We start from the raw sequence: 9,189 nt of genomic DNA, 5'->3' as shown, positions 1-9,189 counted from the left end.
GCCAAAACTCACCATATCATCACATCTAGATAGTGAGACACCAGACCTGTCACCCATCGTGACTGGCTAACCAACCACCTGCTTCCTATTGACCAACTCCTCTTCCTTATCTTTCCCTAATTCCTATTTTTTCACATGTGGTTACATTTCCTCCCTGCTATATAAACCCCAAATTTTAGTCAGTTGACGAGACAGATTTGAGCCTGATCTCCTGTTCTCCTTGGCTACAGCATGCAAATAAAGCCTTCTTCCCTGGCAATACTCCTTGTCTCAGTGATCGTTTTTCTGTGCAGTGAGCAGCAGGATCTAGACTGAACGTCTGACACTGTGAGCATTTTTTTCTCCCATCAGGTAGGCAAAGTCCAGTCCTAAGTTAGTGTTTATTCTTATCAAGATACAATTACAATCTCTCTGAGATACTGGCACCAGTCCAATGTAGCCTATTTTCCAGCTCTGTGCAGGTCCTTCTCCCTGGGGAGCCTGTCCCACAGCCCTCCACAGTCTCTTGTCTTTCTTGCTGATAGACTGGCCAGTTGTTGTTGACATTTTGTGCCACAGAAGTGTAAAAGGTGTACCTTGATGACCAGACCATCTTTGCATTCCTGCAGCTTCTCCATATTCATTCATTTCATGGACCTAGGTGGCCCCCTCAAGCAAGCACACCAGATTTGGTGGTTTCAATCACTTTCCAGTCTTATAAGGAGGTTCTTCTGATGGGCGTCAAGATTTCCTACTTTAATGCATCATTTATATTCCCATAGTCATTTCCATAGGAGCATACCCTATACAGGAATCTCTCTATTAGTCTAGTTTTTCATTGCCCATCTAACTGACCAAAAAGCCAAACCATTGGCCAATGCCCATGAGCTGACAAAAACCCAAACATAGGGGCTGTTATCATTGTTGAATTCTTCCACCACTGCAAGAAAAACACCATGCTGTTCAGTCCACTAAAGTGATTTGTTCTTGCCTTCTTCAATCATTTGTTTCATCAGTCAATCATAGTGTGGCAGGCCTTCAAACAAGGTAGTGTCTGTCCACCTGGCAGCTGCCATCCATAAACCAAGCAGTGTTTTCTTGGCCAATGGAGGGCTGTTCATAGGGCACCACCAGTATGACAGTAACATCCTGCAGTTCCTCTTGTGGTTCCAAAGTCAGTCATAGAGGGAAAAGGGGTATCTGCTCTTAAATGTGATGACTACCTCTTTGCACTCTCCCAAGTAGTATGTTCCCATATAAATCATTTCCATTTTATTATGGAACTATTCTGGGTCTGCATTCCATATTAAAATGTTTCTCTAATATTATCCAGATAATAATATTATCTAATATTATCCAATATTATGGATATTTCAGGATTCCACGTTATTTTATGTCCTTCAGTCATAGGGGCAGTTTTGATTATTGTCAGTGCAAGCTGGTAATTATCTCTCAAAGGGTATATACAATACCACTGCATATGGAAAATTTCTGTTTCTAAATTCCAGCAGTCACTCCTGGTGGCAGTGACAGGCTTCTGCCATAAGCTCTAGTCTGCATAAGTGTGTGTTACAGATGCTTTCAAAATCCTATCTGAGTGCAGATCATAAGGGCCAAAAGGATTGACAGGGCTACCACTTTTTGCAATTCAGACATAGTCTGGTTTTGTTGAGGATTCCACTCAAATATGATCTTCTTTCAGGTAGTTCTACGGATAGAATCTAGAAATATTCCCAGACGTGGAATATGTATCCTCCAAAATGCAAGGAAATTGACAAGGTACTGTGATTCTTTCTTAGTTCTCAGGATAGACAACAGCAGCAGCTTATTTTTAGTCATCTGTGGAATGCCAGTGGTGGCTCCTGTCCAGGTTATTACTAAGAATTTTGTCATTTGGGCAGATCTTTGAATCTTTGCTAGAATTATCCATCAGGTTTTTTTGGCAATATGTGCCAGCATTGCATAAAAGTCAGTTTTGCTTATTCTTCTGTTTCTGATATTTTTATATTATTAATATATGTGCATTATTAAACTTGAGACCTGCATCAAGTCTGAATCTCTTCTAATCAAATTATGAAAATAAGCTGGTAATATCAAATAACCCTGTGGCAATACAGTAAATGTAAAATGGGATCCTTCCATGTAAAGCCAAACTACAGTTGTCTCTTTTCTGATAAAGGAAAAAAAGAATTTGCAAGATCAATCACTGAGTATAATTCTCTTTGGCCTACCTTATTTTTGCACTATTGAAACCATATCAAGGACGGTGATGCTACAGGCTGCACATCTTTATTCCAGCCTCAGTAGTATACTTTGAATCTCCATTAGTCACATACTTTTTCATGGGTCACTCAGGGTTATTGTACAGAGAACTTTTGATACCAGCACTCCCGCTTCTAATATTGCCCTTAATTAAAGCAGTAAGCTCTTTATTGTCCAGCAGGTATTCTATACTATTTCAGATTAACAACCTGTATGGGCTCAGGCAATTCTATAGATTCCCATTTGGAATGTCCAATTAATACTAGCTGAAAGATAACCTACATGCCTTCTGTTTTACAGTAGTAGGTAGACAAGTGTTCCCCAGTCAAACATAATATTTACTCCGATAATACATTCAGGGAAAGCAGACACAATCACTTCATATAAAGTACATTTGAATATTCTAATTTTTACCCAAACTTTCACCTAAATCCCAGCAACCACTGCATCTCCACATACTTCAGTCTAACTGTAGCCCTATTAGAAATTCGCCAAACAGTTCTGGAATCACAGTGCATTTGACTCCCATATCAAGGAGTCCCAGGAAACTTTCTTTTCCACTTACTGGCCATTTTACCCATGTATGTGTATGCAGGGGTTGCACAAAAACACCCTCATTCCTTTATGAATCTTCATCCTGGTTAATTGGCCAGACCATCACCCCCAGCAATTAAAAGTCAGGTTTCTCATCATCACCTTTGCTTTCTAACTTTTTAAATTCTTTAAAACTAAGTAAATAGAGTGGTTTTGTTTATGGCTTTTCAATGCTGGGGTCCATCCCATATGTCCACCCAGCTTCCCACAGTGCTGCTTCAAGACCTTATTTCAACCCCATCAATGTTTGCTTTATTCATGCTACTTAATAATAACCATCTAAATTTTTTCACCCTGCTAGGAAGAGTCCCTTGAATCTCCCCTTTGTCTTTGCCTCATTCTTTTGCGAATTGCTCTTTTTCAGCAACTGTAGACCCATAAGGCAAAGCTGAGACAACAAACCTAACAAGGCCCACCTCCAGACCATTGCTTGATTTTACAGCAGTAAGGTTACATAGGGTGCCTGCACAAAAGAGCTTCCCTTAATCACTGCATTTACCACGACCTGGTTATGAGACGTATTAAGTGGATGAGCATCCTGATCATCAAAAAGTCAATCTAGCATGGCTTGCATACACAACATATTGGCCACTTCATCTGTGGAGTTCTATTTAGCACTTAAAGGAGGAGAAGGAGAATTCATATGCTCAGAAGGATTCCACTCAGTCCTCCATGCAATCAGTCTCCTTGGAAATAACATGCTATGTGTCTGAATCATATACATGCTATGTGTCTGAATCAATAACATGCTATGTATCTGACATATCTGTGATTAGTTAATAGTTACGTATCAACCCAAACATGCTTTAATTCTGCAGAATTCAAAAGCAAGGAGAGTGACTTGCCCCTAAATTGGCCACTCTCACAATCCATTTTAGTAAAAGTTTCTTAGGAAGTTATTGATATTAATCTACAAAATGAGACAACTCCTTCACGCTATACCCTCTGCTTTCAGCAGTTTCTTGGTTTGGCCTTCCTCTCCCACTTGGACTGCTTTCTTGGTAAACAGAGATTGCGGAGGTTCTATCTCTTGTCCCAGCATAAATTATCCCTTTGGTGGTGGCCCTGAGGCTTAGTAGCTGAAAACTGATACAGCGTGGTCCAGGGCCCCAAGTGAACAAGAGCAGAAATTCACCATAAACCATATTGTTAGCATAAACTACCTGATGTGGCCCAAAGCCTCAGATATACAAAGACACTCTGATCAAGCAGGATATTACAAAGGCTTAAGGGTTATCTCCTAGGAGTTGGGTGAAGGGCCAGTCCTTAACATTTTAAAACACCACATAACACTCTCAATAATTGTAGGAAAAAAAATTATCTAATACCAATGAATGATTCAAAAACAAATTTACAAACTAGGAAGAGAAGGGAATTCCCTTAATTTAAGAAATCATATCTACTATAAATGGATGTTTTAAATCATAGTTAATGATTAAACCTTAAAAGCATGCCCTTTAAAATCAGGAACAAGTCAAGTTTCTCAGTATCATTTCTGCCTTCCAACATGACTATGCATCACCCAGATAAACTCACACATGAAGTTAAAAGCAAAGATTAGAAAGAAGCAAAACTATAATTATCTAAAGATAAACATTGTTATTCAGAAAGCCATAGAATTCACAGAAAATTCTGTAGAACAATGAATAATTTAGCCAGTTTACTAAATATAAGATTTATGTACAAAATGCAATCATTTTCATATGCATAGTTAGGTAATGCAGTTTTAAATAATATTCTGTTTAATAACAGAAGATTCTGAAAGATACCTATAAATAATTCTAAGAAACAATATACAACCTTCACATTTAAGAAATATTTCATGGTGGCTCAGAACTGTAATCCCAGCACTTTGAGAGGCCACATTGGGCGGATCACTAGGTCAGGAGATTGAGACTATCCAGCATAATACAGTGAAACCTCATCTCTACTAAAAATACAAAAAATTAGCCAGGAGTGGTGGCACGCACCTGTAATTCCTGCTACTTGGGAGGCTGAAGCAGGAGAATCGCTTGAACCCAGGAGGCAGAGGTTGCAGTGAGCTGAGATCACGCCACTGCACTCCAGCCTGGCAACAGAGCGAGACTCCGTCTCAAAAAACAAAAAAACAAAACAAAAAAAGTATTGGGCACTTACTGTGGATACTGCAAAAAAACAAACAAACAAATCAAACAAACAATAAAAACAAGAGACCAAAGGTCCAGCTCTCGTGGGCCCTTCTTATATTATAGTCATGGAAGACAGATGATAGATAAAATTAGTAAATGAGTGTATGTTATACTAGAAGATGATAAATGCTATGGAGAAAAATAAAGCAGGAAACTGGCATAGGGAAAGCTGGGGGCAGGAACTGCAATTTTGTTTGGATATTCAGGGAAGAACACATTGAGAAGATGATACTTTAAACAAAAACTTGAAGGAGGTGAGGGAGAATGTCCTGTGGATATATGGGGGAAGAGAATTTCAGGCAAGTGGTAAAGCAAGTGCAAAATACCTGAGGTCAGGGCATGCTTGGCAGGCTTCAGCGTAACAAGACAGAGTGAGCAAGAGGTAAGCAGTAGGAGACTGGATCAAAGAAGTCATAAGCAGCTAGATGGTTGGGTCCTTGCAGGACTTTAAAGGACTTTGAATTTTACTCTGAGTGTGACGGAGAACCATTGAAGAGTTCTGAACAGAAGAGTGATTTGATTTAAATTTTTAACAGAGTCACTCTGGTTGCTATATGTATTAAACTGTTCTCATGCTGCTATGAAGAAATCCCTGAGACTGGGTAATTTATAAAGAAAAGAGGTTTAATTGACTCACAGTTCCTCATGGCTGGGGAGTCCTCAGGAAACTCACAATCATGGCAGAAGGGGAAGCCAACACATTCTTCTTCACATGGCGGCAGCAAGGAGAAGTGAGGAGTGAAGAGGTGGAAAAGCCCCTTATAAAACCATCAGATGCTGTGAGAATTCACTCACTATCATGAGAACAGCACTGAGATAACTGCCCCCTAATTTAATTACCTCCCACGGGGTCCCTCCCGTGACACATGATTATTATGGGAACTACAATTCAAGATGAGATTTTGGTGGGGACACAGCCAAACCGTATCACTATAATAAAAACTTGCCTATAAGGGTGCAGCGTGGAAGCAGGAAGTCAGAAGTCTTGTTACAGGAGAAGTGATGGAGGTTTGAACCCAGTAGAAACCAAGAAATGAGGTAGTAGCCGCAGGGACAAGAGAGATGCAGAAATTTTTGTGTATATATGCATGCTTTTATTTGTTTCAAGAACTGAAATGCGAGAAACTCCTGCACGTTTATGTGCTTGAGTACATGAAAGCAAATGGCATTACGTGAAGTATATGGCTCAGATTTATACAGAAGCACAGATGGTCATTTTATAGTAGCCAGGAGGGAACACAGGGTACAGGGGCATAGACGCCGATAGGTAGTGGATGTGGCAGGAGCTCTGGAAGTTCTATTTTGCTATGTCCCCAGTAAAATAAGAAGCAGTTCATCAGATGATAGTGAGGAGCGTGGGTGAGGTGTTGGAGTTTTGAGAAGAGAAAGTGTAAAACAGTCACAGTAGAGTAAGAAATAGACAAGGGAAACAAGACTGTCAGACAGCATGAAAGATCCATTGACACTAAGGATGAACTTAAAGTGAGACCAGTAAGCATGCTACGTATTTTTCTTCTGCTGTGATGATGCAAAATAGAAGGACAGTTGGACTTCACCATGATCAAAGTTCTGCCAAGCAAGTAATCACCGCAGGAGAGGGGAAAGGGTGTTGAGGGTGTATGTGAGGAAATGGCTATAATGATTGATGATGGAATTTAAACTGTGGGAAGAGTCAAAAGCACATGAGCGTGAATCAGGAATACTGAAAAGTTGCACCGGGCAGTCGATTGTAGATCCTGGAGTTTGTTCAGGTGGTGAGACTAAAATGAGCAAGACAGGAGGACAAGGCAAACACAGGGTGGAATGTTTGAACCTGCAATTATGAAAAGGTGATGGAAATTCTGTGCTATGACCATGTGAGTGAGTGGCTGAAATAGGCTGAAGGGGAGGAACTGAAGAAATTCACCGCCACGGTGATAGAAGAATCATTTATTTGGATATTAAAATTACCAAGAATTAAGGCAGGAATGTTGGGGGGGAGTTGTTTTTTTGTTTTTTGTTTTTTGTGTTTTTTTTTTTTTTTTTTTTGAGATGGAGTCTTGCTCTGTTGCCCAGGCTGGAGTGCAGTGGCGCAATCTTGGCTCACTGCAAACTCCACTTCCTGGGTTCACGCCATTCTCCTGCCTCAGCCTCTCAAATAGCGGGGACTACGGTCACCCGCCACCACGCCCGGCTAATTTTTGTATTTTTAGTAGAGACGGGGTTTCATCACATTAGCCAGGATGATCTCCATCTCCTGACCTCATGATCCGCCTGTCTAGGCCTCCCAAAGTGCTGGGATTACAGGCATGAGTCATCGCGCCTGGCCCAGGAATGTTGTTCAAAAGACTGACAGTATATATACAATGTACTGGTACTATGTACCCACAAAAATTAAAATTTTTAATTAAGAAAAAAGGCTGGGCTGGGCGTGGTGACTCACGCCTGTAATCCCAGCACTTTGGGAGGCCGAGGCGGGTAGATCACGAGGTCAGGAGATCGAGACCATCCTGGCTAACACGGTGAAACCCCATCTCTACTAAAAAATACAAAAAATTAGCCGGGTGTGGAGGAGGGCACCTGTAGTCCCAGCTGCTGGGGAGGCTGAGGCAGGAGAATGGCGTGAACCTGGGAGGCAGAGCTTGCAGTAAGCCGAGATCTGGCCACTGCACTCCAGCCTGGGCAACAGAGCAAGACTCCATCTCAAAAACAAAAAAAGAGAGAAAGAAAAAAGGCTGGCATTGACAAAAATCATTGAGAAATAGGGACAATGAAGTGGGAGAAAGCAGACAACTCAACAGTGGGGACAGTGGGAGTGATGGTCTGTTAGGACATTCAGGAGAGAGGGAGAAGGGTCTCACAGCAATGACAAAACACTGAGGAGGATGCATATCCCACCTCCATGGCTCCTGATATAAGAGGTGTAGGACATTAAAACGGTCCTCCCCACAGCCCCAGAGTCAAAGCCGGTTCCCAGCCCAGTCCCGTCCCGCAGCAGCCTGCCTCGTCTTTCCTTTCAACATGACAGATGCCGCTGTGTCCTTTGCCAAGGACTTCCTGGCAGGTGGAGTGGCCGCAGCCATGTCCAAGATGGCGGTAGTGCCCATTGAGCAGGTCAAGCTGCTGCTGCAGGTGCAGCATGCCAGCAAACAGATCACTGCAGATAAGCAATACAAGGGCATCACAGAATGTGTGGTCCACATATCCAAGGAGCAGGGAGTCCTGTCCTTCTGGCACAGTAACCTGGCCAATGTCATCAGACACTTCCCCACCCAGGCTTTCAACTGTACCTTCAAAGATAAATACAAGCAGATCTTCCTGGGTGATGTGGACAAGAGGACCCAGTTTTGGCACTACTTTGCAGGGAATCTGGCATCAGGTGGTGCCGCTGGGGCCACATCCTTGTGTTTTGTGTACCCTCTTGATTTTGCCCTTACTCGTCTAGCAGCCGATGTGGGTAAAGCTGGAGATGAAAGGGAATTCCGAGGCCTCGGTGACTGCCTGGTTAAGATCTACAAATCTAATGGGATTAAGCGCCTGTACCAAGGCTTTAACGTGTCTGTGCAGGGTATTATCATCTACCTAGCTGCCTACTTCTGTATCTATGACACTGCAAAGGGAATGCTTCCGGATCCCAAGAACATGCCCATCGTCATCAGCTGGATGATCACAGAGACTGTCACTGCTGTTGCTGGGTTGCCTTCCTATCCATTGGACACCATTCGCCACCACATGATGATGCAGTCAGGGCGCAAAGGAACTGATATCATGCACACAGACATGCTTGACTGCTGGAGGAAGAGTGCTCGTGATGTAGGAGGCAAAGCTTTCTTCAAGGGAGTATGATCCAATATTCTCAGAGGCACAGATGGTGCTTTTGTGCTTGTCTTGTATAATGAAATCAAGAAGTACACAAAAGCTGTTTTCTAAGATTTTTCTCCCCGTGAACAGGCATGTTGTATTATATAACATGTCTTGAGCATTCTTGACTGACTCCTGGCTGTCAATTTATCAATGGAAACTATTTGCTGGTTGAAAATGAGAAGCAATAATGTTCATCTGACCAATTTTCTCTTAAAGCCATTTCCATGATGATGAGGATGGGACTCATTTTTTTTTTTTTATTTCAGTTACTCTTGACAAACAACAAATTTGGAGAAATAAAAATATCTAAAATAAAAGAAGGCCCTTACTTGAGCAGGAACAA

General features: G+C 41.9%; 1 pseudogene; it reads left to right on the top strand.

Moving 5' to 3' along the window:
- The first annotated feature begins 8,003 nt into the window (after positions 1–8,003).
- Positions 8,004–8,946, top strand: LOC116270261 (annotated as a pseudogene).
- The last annotated feature ends 243 nt before the right edge of the window (positions 8,947–9,189 follow it).

Source organism: Papio anubis, chromosome 14 (genome assembly GCF_008728515.1).
Source record: "Papio anubis isolate 15944 chromosome 14, Panubis1.0, whole genome shotgun sequence".
Lineage (NCBI taxonomy): Eukaryota > Metazoa > Chordata > Mammalia > Primates > Cercopithecidae > Papio > Papio anubis.
This window is presented reverse-complemented; position numbering and strand designations above follow the sequence as displayed.